The following is a 16,209-nucleotide window of genomic DNA, read 5'->3' as shown; positions in this document are numbered from 1 at the left end:
CGAGCTGCAAAAGGTGATATCTGCAGGCAAAGTGCATGAGATGAGAAAATCTCTGATGCTGCATGAGGCAAATGCAAAAGACAGAAGCAGCAAGTAAAACAGAGAGGGAACAAAAAGTCAAGGAGGGGGCGGTGGTGATTATGTGTGGAGGCAGTGAGATGCCCCACAGCAAGGATGACTCCACTCTCTGTCAGCCCTTTCATGTCCACTTCACCTTGTGCCCCACTTTAGTTACCCAGGCAAGCCTACATTAAGATGCCCAAGACAAAAAGAAAAGAATTAAAAAAAAATGTCCCCTGCTTATTGTGCCTCTTTCAGGGGAGGATAAAGCTTAGGCATTGCTGGACACTAGCAATCTAAAATCCACAGGGCTTATGCTGAGTATTTGATGAGGTACACTCCTCTTAGCTACAGTCCCCCTCCCCCAGTAAGGCTTTAACCTTTAGCTATTTCTTGTTTTTGTTTTGTTTGGTTCTTTCCCGTTGGTCAGCACAGCTGCAAAGCTGCCTATCTGACGCTCCATTTGTCTTTGGCTGTCAGAGTGACAAGCCACCCCTCAGTCCATCATGAGGCATAGATCAATACACACTCTTTAGTCTGAGCACATCCTCCCCTCATCACCTTATTTTCTAGCTCTTTCTTTTATTTATTCACGCATCCCATCCTTGTGCTTTCTTGTCCTTTCTTCCTCTCTCCATCTTCAGCTATGTTTTACATGTTAGACTAAAGGATGGGGGATGGGAGGCAGATAGGAGAATTGATTTGGTGGGAGGAATAAAATGAGGGCACTAATGATATCGCATAGTAGACAAACAGATGCTTTGCTTGCGTGAGACTAATATTGATTTCAGTTGTCTACTATTGATATGGGGAAGGTTTAAACACACAGTAGCTCATATCAAATTGTGACTTTCATCATTTTAAACTGAAATACTCTTTTTTTATGTACTACAACCAAAAAAAAAAACAAAAAAAAAACGCACAAAATATCTAGTTTTAGTGACTTCCAAAGATATTATATGTATGTAGCAGAAATAAAACAACCTGTCATGAATAATGCAGTAAAATCTGCAGAAAGCTTCAGAAAACCCTTCACACTATAAGCATGGATGAAATGCATGAATGAAAGTAAAGAAAAAAACAGTGCAAACAGTGAGCTGCTGTTCTTCTGAGAACTACTGCATCCAATGTTTAAATGAGGGAAATTTCTGCCTGAAATTTCAGCAAAAGAAAAACACAAAAACAGCACATAAATTCTCTTTTTGTAGTTTTTAGATAAAGAAAGAAGAAATCCCATTTTCTGTGATTGAGAGCCTGTATTTGAGTATCTGAAGTAACTGCAGGTTTGTCACTTTGTTCAGGGTTTCTGTGAGAATATTTCATCCAGCGAGTGGCTCATTGTTCTGGATTTCTATATCCAGCCTGCTCAAATCAATCAAACTGAAATGATCTTGAACTGACTGTATCTCAAAAGATGGAGGCCAAAAATTATCCTTTTCCCTCTATTATTTTATAACAATTTCTCATCAGAACTTATAATATTTAGGTCACATGAAAAAAATGCTAATAATAATGCTCTTCCACGTCTTTATGTTTAATATCCAGAGTTTAAAATCTGACTTCTAAATAACGATGTTATTATTATTATTATTATTATTATTATTATTATTATTATTATTATTATTATTATTATTATGTTTTGCATTGAGTGGAGGACTTTGTCATTTCATTGCACTTTTGTTGCAATGACAACAAAGTTCTATTCTATTCTATTCTATTCTGTATTATTTTTTTGTTTGTTTTTATGTTGATTTCATCTTTAAATTCACTGGATCGCTCATATTTTAGTTTATAACAGCACATATAAGTAATGAGATGTTAACGCCTTAAAACGGTCTTTGTTGCAGTGAACAGAGCTGTAAATTCATGATTGAAAGGGAAGCTGTTGTACCGATTTTCTGTTGAAATTTTTAACAATAAGCAAGGCAAGGCAGTTTATTTGTATAGCGGATTTCATGTACAGGACTATTCAAAGTGCTTTACATTAAACAAAAGCATTACAGATATTAAGGACTCTTAAAAGGCAGCAACAAATAGCAAGAATCACAATAAAATCATAAATTACATTAAATTATTAAAAGCAAGATAAAATAAAAAGCTACCGTGCAGATAGGTGCATGAGAAAAGAAATGTTTTTAACCTGAATTTAAAAATGTCTACATTTGGTGACAGTTTAATCTCCACTGGCAGTTTGTTCCACTTGTTTGAAACTAAATGCTGCTTCTCCATGTTTAGTCTGAACAAGAGACATGAGTTACAAGAACTATGGCTTCATTGATCTCTAAGCATTGACATTCAGTCATTCAGACATACTGTAGTTTACACCAGTTTTCTTCATACACACATTTCCTCTGCAGTAACAGTTACCATGTAAGTTATACACCTGAGTCTTCAAAGTGTTTTATTTATAACAACGTCATATCAGTTCATACGAGTATAGCATGTGTGCAGCAGCTGTGTAGAACATAAATGATAGAAATTACATTATTTTTCTGCATTTTTAAGCTAGTTTCTTCATTGTGAGTGTTTCATTGCACATATAGTAATGCAATAATGCAGAAAGTGCAGTTCTCATCATTGGGAGAAAGATGTTATCTTGCTCTCTTCGTATGTGGACACCATGTATGTGGAACATATGGACATGATCTAATCTGAAAGGCAGATCATGTAGAGTTGTTTGGTGCAGATTCTCACTCATCCAGGTTCGGTCATAAGTGCTTGAACAGAAAGCAGCTGTACTTCTTTATTTGGTTGTAAAAGATGTTTGCCTCTCATCTGAAAGGCTTCTTCAGTATTAGAGACCCACTGAGTGTATGAGTGTGCACATCCATTAGTCAGATTGCAGCAGTTCAGGTGCTGCGTTGAATGAAGTCAGATTTCCATCACTGTTTTTAATGCATATTTTGAAGCCGCAGTTTAGAAAATATTGAAAATGGCAATATTTAAACAAAATCCTCCTCAATTTCACAAACATATTCATACTCACATTTAATTTGACCTTTTTCAAGAACAAGCTGTGACTCATAAGGGGAGAAAAAAAATCTGATTTTACCTGTTAAACATGCAACTCACATGAACAATAAAGTGTTTCTCAACCCTCAACAAGTCACGGAAGCTGACCATCCTTCCTGGTTCTGGATCTGGAGTTTTTTTGTGTTTTTTTCCACTGTTTGTCTCCTTAACTAGGAACTTTTGTCATGAACTGGTTTATATGAGCATAGTTATTATAAACTTGACTACTGTGGATCAAATAATAGATTTATTACAGTTGGACTACAATGAATTGGCCTGTATCTGTAAAATACATTGAAATGCCCTCAAAATTTCCCATAATTACTGTGTTCATAAAAAAAAAAAAACAACAACAACAACAAAAAAAAACAAAAAACAAGCAAAAAACAAAAGTTTAACATGGAGCAAAAAAGGAGACCTGCATGATCTTTGTTTTTAGATGTATTAAAGTAATCAAGCGCACAATCAATTCACCCTTTAAACATGTAGAAAAAAAACAGAAAAATCAGGAATGTGAACTTTTTATTACCAGCTGAGTCTGTTTACCAAATATATTAATAATAAAAAAGAAGAAAACAATTTAAATTTCCACATATGTAACTGGAATTATGTTCAACTTATTTGTGTGTGTGTGTGTGTGTGTGTGTGTGTGAGAACTGGACCTCACTGTCTAATGTTGACGGATGTCACCAGGATACAGTTAGACTCCCTTCTGTCGTTTTCTGTAAGCTGGTTTGTTAAATAATGAGCTAACTGCAGACTGAGACGTACTCCAGGAGAAAGGTCAACCACCTCCCTGCAGGGAGACAACAGACACATTCCAGCCTTTCAGCACGTCCAGAAGAGTTTTCAGAGAAACAAGATTTGAAATGAAGTTAAATTAAAACATTGTTTTCAGGATTAAACAGCAGCAGTTTTACACTTGGTATTTTAAGTAAGCTTGTGTTTCACTTTGAGGATGGCTGTGGCAGCAACACATCAGCAAAAGGAGGGATGAAGAAGGAGAGTAGTATTAGCAGAAAGCATGAGGTGGTAAGTAGCTCAGTGTGGAAAGCTCATCTAATCTAAGCCGGGTTCACACTTGGTGCTAATTTGTGTCCTGTCTGATCCGATCATAAGTGTGTGTTCACGGCTGAGTTTAAACGGCATCCCCACGTGCAGCCTGACTTACCTGTGGTCAATGAGCCACTCCGAATGCAAATAAACACATAGCCTACGACACACAGTCGAACATCAGCTCAAAAATGAGCATCAGGTCCTGTGATGCTGCTAAAAAATAAGAAAAATCAAGAATAATTAACACGTTTTATTTTCTGCTGGTAAAAACCACGTTTGCTCACAATAAAGAGCAGAAGAAGGGTCCATAGCGTGTACATTACCTGTGTGCACCAGCAATCACTGATTCTCCACCTCCAGTTTAGTTCAGGATGGTTGAATAAGGATGTTTTAAGAATATAAAATGTGTTACAGCAAAAACCAACAACATCACTGCAACAAGGCCATGAAATGAATGCAGCATGGAAATATTAATCATCCAGTCTTATTAAACCTGTGTTTGGCTACATATAACATTTAATCCATGTGCTAAAGTGTCCCTGAATGCCACTCTCTCAGGCCTGTTATTGTTTTTTGTTGTGGAACGGCTCTGCAGCTGTGGGGCACATATTGATATTTTAGCAGGATGTAATTAATCATCCTTGTTACGGAGAAGTGCTAACAAGAGATCCTGTTTGTGTGCCAAGCATTCTGAATAAAATGCAAATGCAGCGGCTCAATCTTCTGTCTGGTCTGCACACAGCTGATGAGAGGTGATTTGTGTGTGCAGCCGCTGCAGAAGGGCTGGCTTCTGTGCACCTCTAGAGAGGAAATGCTGCCTATGTACTTCCATCCCTCCCTGTAAGACCAGGCATGGGGAAAATTGGGACTCATGACTCTTTCATTTCTTTCCATGAATGCCCTGGTTCCGCTTTCTGCCTCTGGAGGGACTAAATTATTTATCTTACATGAGGAAAAAAAAGCTGAGGGATGCCAGGACAGTCAGAATGGCGAAATCTCAGTGGGTGACACCCACACATATGCAAGAATAGTTGCATGATTGAGGAAAAAATGGACACCTGAGAAGCAGCAGATCACATCCATATAGGTCAAAACCAGCATTACCAACAAGTGGCAGGATGGAAATATGACACTTTTCTCACTTACTGGGTGGATTAAGGTAATTATGTCACCTGCTTAGAGTTAGAGATCAAAATCAGTAGAAAACATTCATGTTTTTTGGGCTTAAATACATTCCTTTTACAAGGTGACGTGTTATCTTCAAGGACTGCAGGTTAAAATTCACACACCATTTCTCTCAAACATTATTGTATGTCTATTTGGCTTGCATGAACAAATAAAAAAACAAATCTCTAAAATGATCCATTAATATCTGTTTGCCAAGTGGCCCCATTTAGAACAATGAGTTAGTGATTGTGGGGTCCTGCACTGCAGCCTAATGGTGGTGACCTGGGGGGTTCCTGTGGTGGTGGCCTTTGTGGTAATGTGTGGGGTGGATCCCGGTGTGTGTGGTTTATTTTTAATTTGATTTTGAAATTATTTAGTTGGATATTTAATTGCTGTTGTTATTATGTAAAGCACTTTATGCTGCTCTTTGGTATGAGAAGTGTTATATAAATGAAATTTGATCTGAATATAATGTAAATGAAATCTGCTGGTTGGTTCTATATCCAACTTCACTACTAGATGTCAGTAACTGTTACATGTAATTAAAGTTTAGTTTATTGTAACTTTGTCACTTTGAAATGACACATAATGCAGCATACCAGGCTGCTTGACGTTTGTACTTGTTATATGCTGCAGAAGTTATGCTTTAAAAAATAGAGCTGTAATCAAGAGGGTTCATACAAGTCCGTCTGCACAGTACAAACCTCTAAACCTGAGAAGGGTACATTTTTATAAAAGCTACAGAAACATCTAAAAAAAAGATTTGCAGCCTTTTGAGATGTTAACATCTTAGATCAGATCAAGTACTTGATTATTTTATTTCATGAAATCAAATATTTCTAAAGATCTTTAACTATTCCTGTAAAGCAGCAATAGAGGGTTTGCAGAACACACCGTTTCTCTCTGTTTCTCTGGAGGGTGGGTGGGGATTTTTCTATACTGAAAGCATTAACCTTTTAACCTTAGGCATTTGTTTTACACAAACTAAAGTTAGTTAAGGTTAAAAATTGAACTCAACCAAACCGAGAACTCATGAGAAGCTCAGAACCTGAAGTTGTACTCATCGGGCAGGATGCAAGAATCAAACCCCAAATCAGAAGCTGGCTAACAATCGTGCATGCAGTGATAACTATTTGTAGGCACAGGTATAAAAGTGTTTAGTTATTTAATTAACTTTTTGTGTGTAAGCAGTTATAATTTCCTGCATGAGAAAAGCCATAAAACACAGTATTATTTTGTGTAGCTCATTTCTTCATCAGCAAATGTTGGCGAATTTGTTGTTGAAATTATGTTTCCTAAGAGCACATTAAAAGATCCATCTATTTTCTTTGTTATTTATTTATTTATTTTGCACTGAATGTAATGAACCTTTTTAGTGTTAAATGTTTTTGTTGAGAATTGCTCTTATTTAACATTTCTTTACAATTAATAGAACAGTCAGAGAAAAGAAACTTCAGAACATACACATCTCTGCAACACATGTTGGGATATTTTTCACTTAAACCGTTTTTCCGGAATGTTTTTGAGCGAGTTTTCCTCCATCTCTTCCTTTTAGCTTTAAACTCGTCCTTCATCCAGCATTAGTGTGTCATTCGAATCATAAAACTACAAAGAAGCATTTAACCTTGAAATTATTTAGAATTAAAAGCCAGTTTACTCTGCAAAGTTAATGCTTCCTTTTTGTGAAGGAGACTTATTAGAATGTAAAAATCTGATTTAAATCCTCTCTGGTAATTTGTCCTACACGGACCACCATTAAACTGCACACAACTGTAACCATTTAACGTCTAGTTTTTCTTTTTAGCAACAATTAAACCAGACCATAAAACATATGCCAAATAATTATATTATATTATATTATATTATATTATATTATATTATATTATATTATATTATATTATATTATATTATATTATATTTCAGGCATTTCTGATTAACAGCTATGAGTGATTGAAAGAGAAAGAGTCAGACTTATGAAAGAAGAGTGACCACCAGAGGCCTGAAGAACACTGTCCACCTTATTGATGGGACCCCACTCCTGGCTCGGCTTACTGTGATTGCTTCAGAAGCTCAATCCTGTTGAAATGGGACTGAGCTTTCAGAGGATTTTTCATCTGTGCTTTGTCTCTGTCTCAGTTTCTTTCCCAAACCAGCATCTATCTTTGTGAGACAAGTGAAAGCAAACAACACAATAACCTGAAGAAAACTTCAGGAAGGTGGGTGGAAAACTGACAAATCAAATAGGCCTGGGTCTGTATGGAAAACATAGAAAATGAACTAAAACTTACAAAGATCTTTAGGTTCTGGCTAAAAAAAAGAATATCAAAGAAAAATACCAGTTTTTCTTCTAAACTGATCCTTTGTTTTCATGTGTTAAATATTGATAACGACCAGTTTTGACTTTGAATACCATCACCAGCCAAAAGCTTCAATGTTGTAATTAAATACACCAAATTGAAAGTACTTGTGTTTGCAAGTGACAAGCTCAAATAAAACAGATAAATGTACATTAAATACCAACATTTAAGGACTGTTATAAAAATGTATGTGGTCCTGGTTAGCTGTCAACAATACTTCACATCCTCAACAACTTTTTCCTTTTCATTTCATTTCATTTCATTTTATTCATTAATTTTCTTTAATTTCATATGAGCATTATAAGACTGCTCCGAATGAAAATTTATACTTAAGCTGTGTTGACTTCCTATTTAAAAAATGCTAAATTTACATTGATATATCTTATTCTTGTTTGCCCTTTGGCTGTCTTGAAGGTATCGAGTGCAAGAATTACTGACATCTAGTGGTAAATATGGGTATAGAATTTACTTTAAATACCAAGCACAGTTGTAAATGTACGGTGGCTGTCAGTGCCCAAAATTCTTCATAAACACGTTTTATTTAAGGCGTTACTTTTCCCAAGTGATTCTCTTGCACCTATAACACAAAGCTGGTATTGCAGTTTTACAGTTGCACACAGAGCGATATTTGTCTATTCAGAGACACCGTAGTAAAAATGGAGGCACAAATATGGCAGCTACAATGTATGTGGACCTACAGCAAGTAGAAAAATATGGCTCATTCTGAGAATTACCGAAAACTCAGATACCATTAGAAACAGTTTTTAATGACAATTAAAATTTTCCACCATTAACCTTTGATTTTGTTACACACTGCACCTTTAACTTTAACAGATCTATAACTTCAAGGTTGTGTTTTGAGGCTCAAACTGCAGGATCAGCTTCTATTTGGAAATATTTTCAAGTATTAATCTGAACTGGGCAAAAAAAGGAGGGCAGACTTTACAAAGAATTCGTTTCTGGCATAATATTGGCATGTTAAAATCAATTGTATTTAGCAATATGATTTAATTACTCCAGGCGAGGTCTATCTTTTTTCTCAATCTTCTTTCTCCATGTCTTCTTTTCTCCAGTAGGTTTACCTGTTTTTGCCAAACAAAACTAATTCCAACCAGGATGTAATGGTTATAAAGAAAAGTATATGGAAGAGCATTCCCAACAAGATGGGTAATATTTCTATTTGCTTATTTTTGACTAAATGTGTGTAAAATATATGATGTTAACATATATGTTAACATGCCAATGCTAACATTTAGTTCAGCCACAAAAGGGTTGTTAGTTGGTCTGTAAACTCTTTCGTGTTTTCTTCTAATGTCTCTGTTCCCTTCTGCAGTAGAGTGTTCATGATGTAATGCATCATGAAAACAAAACATGATCACAAGTTTCATCAATTTTACGACACAGTAGGCAGCCACGGGCCGAGCCGCCTGACGAGTGTTTCACTGCAACAAGGGAAGCTGCACGAGGTCACCGCACAAAATGATGACATTACACAACTCTCCTCTACCCTCCGAAGCCCATTGTTCTCTCTCCCCTCATTTTGTTTGGTGGACTGTAATTTATTTTCACAGTTGCAGCAAAGTAGCTCACACATTCCCTCTCCTTCCCTCTGCTTTTCATTAACCTCATCGTGAACTGAAACTGCACCCTGTTATGAACATTTGAAAGGGAAAGGATAATGGCCACTAATCAAATCACACAGCCAGTAAATACCAGAGCATGCACACATAACGGGGAAATATCAGCACACAGTTGTCCTCACATGTGCTCCAACGGTATGTTCAGAGAGCCTCTGCAAATTTTTATAACTGTAATGACATATATGCTTAAGTGGCCTTTTAAAGGGATTAGATGTGCAAAGCGAGAGAAAAGCCTTGGTGAGGCAATAGCTTGAGTTTAATCATTTGTGTGTGAGAGAAAGGGGGGGGGGGGGGGTGTAAGGATGGAATAGGCAAGGAGGATGAAAAAAGAGGAGACAAGGAGGGAACATTCAGAGGATAAGAGATGGAGGATGGGATGGGGGTCCTCAGGCTTATTGGCAATTAAAGTGATTAATATCCTCCCACCAAGGAGGTGGGAGTGTGCATGTACGTGCAGAGGGAGTACTTGGTGTAATGGAGTCAGATCAAGAATAATTGCTGCTCATACAGTCTGTCTGTAAAGGACTTAAAGAGGCTGAGAACATCTAGAAGAGAGAGAAGTCAGAGTAATATGCAGAGGTTGTTCTCATGAAGCTGTGACATCCAGAGAGAAGCTGTAGCAGCGAAACAGAAAGAAACTATGAGGAGTGGTTGACAACAGCTTTAAGAAACTTTCTGTGTTTTCTTTCATAATGCAATTCCTTGGCAGGAATTTGAGTGAGAACCTGAACCTGTATCAGAACATCATTTCCTGACATAGGATCAGACCAGCATTTAGAAAATGGCTTGTCTTTAATCTGCATCTGAGAATGAGACTGAAAATTCTCACCTCTGTCAGCTTGGCAGAAGCAGATCTGTTGCACAAATCCCACCAGATTTTTAGTTGTATAAACACCATTTGTAGGAAGGTTTGGAATTTTTAACTTTATTAAATAGACTCAAATCCAAGAAATGATTTTAATTATCTTTGTTGACCAGTTTCATTTCATTTAGAAAATCTAGGCACATTTAGAATTTGATGCATCAACATCAACATGCATCAGTGGTACCTTTTTTTATGTGAAGTCCTCCATGGACCCCGATGCTCCCCCATCACATCACAGCTTTTATTCTCATCTTAGAAATTCAGAAACAGACATCAGTTTTCCCCAAAAGCAGCTAGAACATGGACACTGATCACAAAACATGTGTCCACTATCTTTCTGTCCATCTGTACCGGACTTGTGTCTTCCTCCTTATGTAATCTAGTTTCAGCTGCCATCTCTGAATCTGGAGGACTGTTTTCTCCTAGTCCACCTGAGTCCATGTGTCTGTATTGATCATGGTGAGATGACAGTTTTCCCTGCAGTGCTGCCTGAGGGCTTAAAGGTGACGATCCAACAACAGTGGTTTCTGTCATTGGCTTTTCCACACTGAGAGTCCCTCCAGACTGCAGAAAGACCAGAGTCCTTTCAAATCTGGCACTGGGAATTTTTTCTTCCTCGTATTCATGATTTACTGATGCCACAAACCTATTGAAAAGACTATACTTACAGTATGCCGGATGCTATTTTTATACCCAATCCTGACACCCTTACCTGTCATTGATTGGAGAATCATTCTGAGCAGTGTTAATTAAATATTTAATAAACATTTCTGTCTCTTATTGCATTTTCTGGCGTGTTTTTTAAGTTTGCTTCTGCATCAAATTAGAATATTTTTTATATTTATTAAATAAAATGAAGTCAGTCAGTAAAGACAATGAAAATCATTTCACTGGTAGTGTTTGTTAGAAATCACAGATTTATATTTTTATTGTACTTTGGAACATTTTCAAGCTTTTTCAGAACTTATGTTTTTGTATTTGAGTGTTTTTTGTCCGAAGTAAATGTCCACCCACTGAGTAAGGCCTTCTCCAGAGTTCAGGTCTGTGTGCTGACCGATCCATGTGTGAAAATGATGTCTCCTGTTCCCTGAACCACTATTTCCCAATCTGATCGGAGCATTCTCCTGGCATTGTCATCTTGGAAAATGGCCGTGCCATCAGGGAAAATAGAATAACCAGCTCATTCAGTATATTCAGGTGGTCAGCTGACCTCACTCTTTGGACACATAATGTTGCTGAACCTAGACCTGAACCTAGACCTGAACCTAGACCTGACCAACTGCAACAACGCCTGCTCATAGACTGCCTCAACAGGCTTGTACAGTAGCAGTAGGCATGATGGCTGCATCATTTCATCCTCCTCTCTTCTTACCCGGATGCTCCCATCACTCTGGAACAAGGTAAATCTGGACTCACCAGACTGCATAACCTTCTTTCATAGCCTTTGTTTTACTTAAGGTTACACTGTTCTGCTGTTGTTTAGTTTGTTTTTACAAGTTAATATCACAATTATTAAAGTTTTTTTTCTGACCACATTTCTTCCTGGAAGACGATGTTTCCCCACCATCCTTCCAGTTTTTAATAATGTGTTGGACAGTTCTTAACCCAGTTTTAGCAGTTTCACAAACCTCCTCCAATGTTTTCTTTGTGTGATGCCAATAATTTGACACTAGATTGATATCTTGTCCACGACAACAGGATGTGTTTTCCATGTCAGTGTATAAACAATAGTTTATTTCCTGCATCCACAATAACTGCCACAAACATGCTGACTCATTAGAAGATAACATATAGCTTTTCTATGCAGTTTACATGCCATTATCACCTACAGATGCAGAAGAGCTAGAATTTGAAGGATGAACCAGACTAAAGACTAAAGACAAAGTGGACTGAACTAGAACTAGAACTAGTTGTTGGTGTAAAAAAAACTTCAACACAAAGAACCTTTTAAGAGATGCTGGATTTTACGGACAGTAGACCTGCAAAAACCAGTCAAACCTGCAATTTTTTAAATTCGTTTCTCTTTGCAGACAAGCTTTCAGACATTATTTCTGCTTGACACGTCCTGTGTTTTTTCATGCATTCCTTTTTATTAGCCTGTGCAGCAGCATTCTTTGGGGACATGTTAATGTGAGGGCATTCCAGGCAGGAATTTCTGTTCAAGAAAGAAAGGCGGTGTGTAGAGGAGAAGGAGGACAGAGATGAGGAATGAGAACATCATGCATTTGGTCGAATCCTGGCAGGGTGAGATCTTAAGTGGAATAGTTTCCCATGGGATAGAAGAAGAGGAGGAAACAGGAGTTAGTTTTTTTTTCAATGTGATTTGTCAAGTAAAGGAAAAAAGGAAAAGAAGAATAAGGGAAGGATATATGACAGGACAACAGAAAAAAAGTGGACATGCAGAGGAAAGTGAGATGATAGTGAGAGAGGTTTGTTTCTGGTTTGGGAGAGGAGGAGGTTGTTGTGAAAGAAGATGGCTGGGTTTTTAACAACGCGGCCCTTGCTTTGCTTGCTCTGACGCACTTGTCGTCCTGAAGGCCTGAATGATTTATTAAAGCGAAGAGTGGCAGAGAGGAGGGCAGCCAGGCGAGCTCTGATTAACTAGAGGAACGAGGGAGGACAAGCACTCCTCTATTATTCATTACTCCACAGGAGCACAGAGTGGAAGCGAGGCAGGGACAGAAAAAGGAAAAGACAGAAACAAAAGTGGAGTCAACATTTTTTAGGCTGTTTGTCCATCTCTTTAGTTGGTTTGTTTCCCCTATCTTCAGTTGTGTCCTTGATACAGGGCTGGTGGAGCTCAGTGAAGCTTCTCTGCAGGGCCACCAATCTCCGAATTATACAAGACGCTCCTTAAAGCCTAATTTCTTGTCTATCGTAACATTTAGGGATAAATAACGGCTGCGAAGCAGACATGCCCAGCTGTTGTGGTTGCATTTCAAACCACAGAAACACTCACCTGTTTGTTGTCTCTAAATATTGAATCACTGCTTTTGCCAAGATCGCTTTATAAGATACTTTACCACCGCTGGTCTGGCAGAACAGATCTCCTCATAAGTAAACTGAAAGAGACGTCTGTTCAATACTTTATATGAAGAAACATACAACATTGATGATCTGTGGGTCAAGTGGCTGCCGCCTTCAGGGTGAAGCATCTAGAACTTTGTTTATGCATTTGAATACATTTAAAAGTGTTTCAGCTCCAATAACACTCTGCAAATGATAAACACAGTCAGCTCTTTTCAGTGGTAAGGCTTTATAAAAACAAAGGTCTTTAAATTAGGTAAGTGCATGCTAAGATGAACAGCAGGGTGCCGTTTAAAACAAAAAGCCAAAAATCAGAGGTAGCGTGTGAAAAACTGTGTTCATTACATAATACAGCAGCCTGTAGTAGCACCTTTAGCAGTAATCAGTGACGGTTTTCTGCGTGGAGTTTTCAGCCTATCTTATGGTTTTGTTGGAATTTTGGTCCACTCTCAGTTTATTGAGATTTTCAGCATTGCTTTCTGCAGCTTTCTGAAGGTCTCAGCGCAGCATCTTAGTCAGGGTGATGTCTGGACTGGACTTTGACTTTCTCCTGAAACCTACTGTATATATATATATATATATTCTCGTATGTCCTGATGTGTTAAGTTTGAACTGGAAGAAAGTGGACTTTCTTTTTCATATGTGTTTTTTTTTTTTTTTTTCCTTCTGATCTTTTCTCAGATTTGAGGTCATATTCCTGCGCTCTGTGTGCAGGTAAAATGTCACACATTTAACATGTCTGGGTGTTTTGTAGATTATTCTTGCATTCATCCTCAAGTACCCCATTAAACAGAAAACTGGATGATGTGTTTAGAAAGATGTTTTATATCTCTACCTTGTTCTTGCTGCCATATAGCTGTCTCACTCTTCGATTTCTTGGCAGAGCCTCTGTAGCTTTGGCATTTACTTTATGGCTGTATAACTCATCTGCACTTATAAAAACTTATGAACACAGGACAGTCCTGCTGTGTCAATGGTTAGCATGACTGAGGTCACAGTATGTTAGCCGTTGGTGGGGGCTGTGAGTCAGTGCTGAATACAGCGTGAGGAATGACATGAAAATAAAAATGTGCATTCACACTGCAGGCTGGGTGAGTGACCATGGTGTTCTGTAGTGTCTGCAGACCACGTCACAAGCAGTTCATTTTGCTCCACCCTGCTTATAATGGGGTTTCAATGAGGCATCAAATAAGTTCTGCTTGAACAGAATCAGTAGTCAGCATTGCAGCAGACACAATTCTTTTACCAGAGCAGCACCGTGAAAGGAAAAGAGGAAGAAATGAGGCCTTGACTTGGACTGAATGCTTGTGGCCAAATGGGGCCAAGAAATTGGACAATTGTGGCTGCAGGCAGAGGGAGTGTGACATACAGAAATGAGTTAAAAGAAAGTATAATACTATTTAGTGGAATAGAATCATAGCAGTTTCTGCAAGAACTTTTCAGACATCCAACACAATGCTGAACATTGTGTTGGATGTCTCTCATACAGCAATGTAAAGTTAAGTTAAAGAACTTAAAAAATAGAACACCATTACACACTTTCCAGTCACTTTATCAGGTCCACCTTCTAGTACCAGGTTGGACCACTTTTACTTTCAGAACTGACTTAATTCTTGGTGTTATAGATTGAACAAGGTGTTGGAAACCTTCCTCAGAGGTTTTGCTCCATGTTGACATGACAGCATCACACAGTTGCTGCAGATTTGTCGGCTGCATCCATGATGAGAATCTCCTGTTCCACCACATCCCAAAGCTGCTCTACTGGACTGAGATCTGGTGACTGTGGAGGCCGTTGGAGTCCAGTGAACTCATCGTCATGTTCTAGAAAGCATGTGGAGATGATCTGAGCTTTGTGTCATGGTGCATTATCCTGCTGGAAGTAGCATCAGAAGATGCTCCACTGTGGTCATAAAGGGATGGACATGGTCAGCAACAATACTCAGGTAGGCTGTGGTGGTTAAACCAGTCCATGCTGGTGATAAGGGGCCCAAATTGGGCCAAGAAAATAGAAAATATCCCTGACACCTGGTGTGGTCTTCTGCTGCTGGAGCTCATCTGCTTCATGGTTGGACATGTTGTGTGTTCAGAGATGCTGTTCTGCAGACCTTGGTTGAAACCAGTGCTTATCTGATTCCCTGTTGTCTTCCTATCATCTCCAACCAGTCTGCCCATTCTCCTCTGACCTCTGACATCAACCAGACATTCTGGTCCAGACAACTGCTGCTAACTGGATATTTTCTCTTCTTCAGACCATTCTCTGGAAACCCTGGAGATGGTTGTGTGTGAAAATCCCAGTACATGCTTGGACCAACAACCTAATTCTGATGGTCAGTTTAAACTTCAGCAAATCATCTTCACCATGTCTACATGACTAAATGCTGCCATGTGATTGGCTGATTAGATATATGTGTAAACAAGTCATGAAACAGGCGGACCCGATAAAGTGACATATGAGTGTAAATCACATGTTCTAACCTCTTTGGCTGAGTTACTGACTTGGATTTAAAATTTAATAAAATATGAGCTTAATATGTTCTGTTTCTTTACAATGATCCTCATATTAGGGTAAAAAAAATGCATTCACTAAAATGTCTTTTCTACCACATACCACTGGAACATTCAGTCTGTTTAGATCATCTGAATTATTCACCAGCAGAACCACATTAATTCACCATAAATACACACTGGTGTGTGTGTACATTGTAAATATATTTGTATCTGTATCATCTGTATAAGCTACATAACAAAAATAACACGTAAAGTGGAATAGCAAACAGCTTTAAAACTAAAGTTGGGTGTTTGTGATAAAGGACACGAGTGTTGGTGGTTTCATAAAACGATTCAAATTAAAGAGAAGCAGGAGATCAAAAGGCTGGAGTCAGGCTTCATTTAAAAAAAGAAAACTACTAGTAATTACACTAAGGCATAATAGAGCTGCTAACTGAATCATTAAGCATCACAGCAGTTGCCTGGGTGCTCCATGGTGTCAGATAAGAGAAAAAATGTTCAACAGTTTTTAAAGAAA

The sequence above is a fragment of the Melanotaenia boesemani genome, chromosome 9, assembly GCF_017639745.1.
Source record: "Melanotaenia boesemani isolate fMelBoe1 chromosome 9, fMelBoe1.pri, whole genome shotgun sequence".
In the NCBI taxonomy this organism is placed as follows: domain Eukaryota; kingdom Metazoa; phylum Chordata; class Actinopteri; order Atheriniformes; family Melanotaeniidae; genus Melanotaenia; species Melanotaenia boesemani.
The sequence above is the reverse complement of the archived record's forward strand: the minus strand, read 5'-3'. Positions refer to the sequence as shown.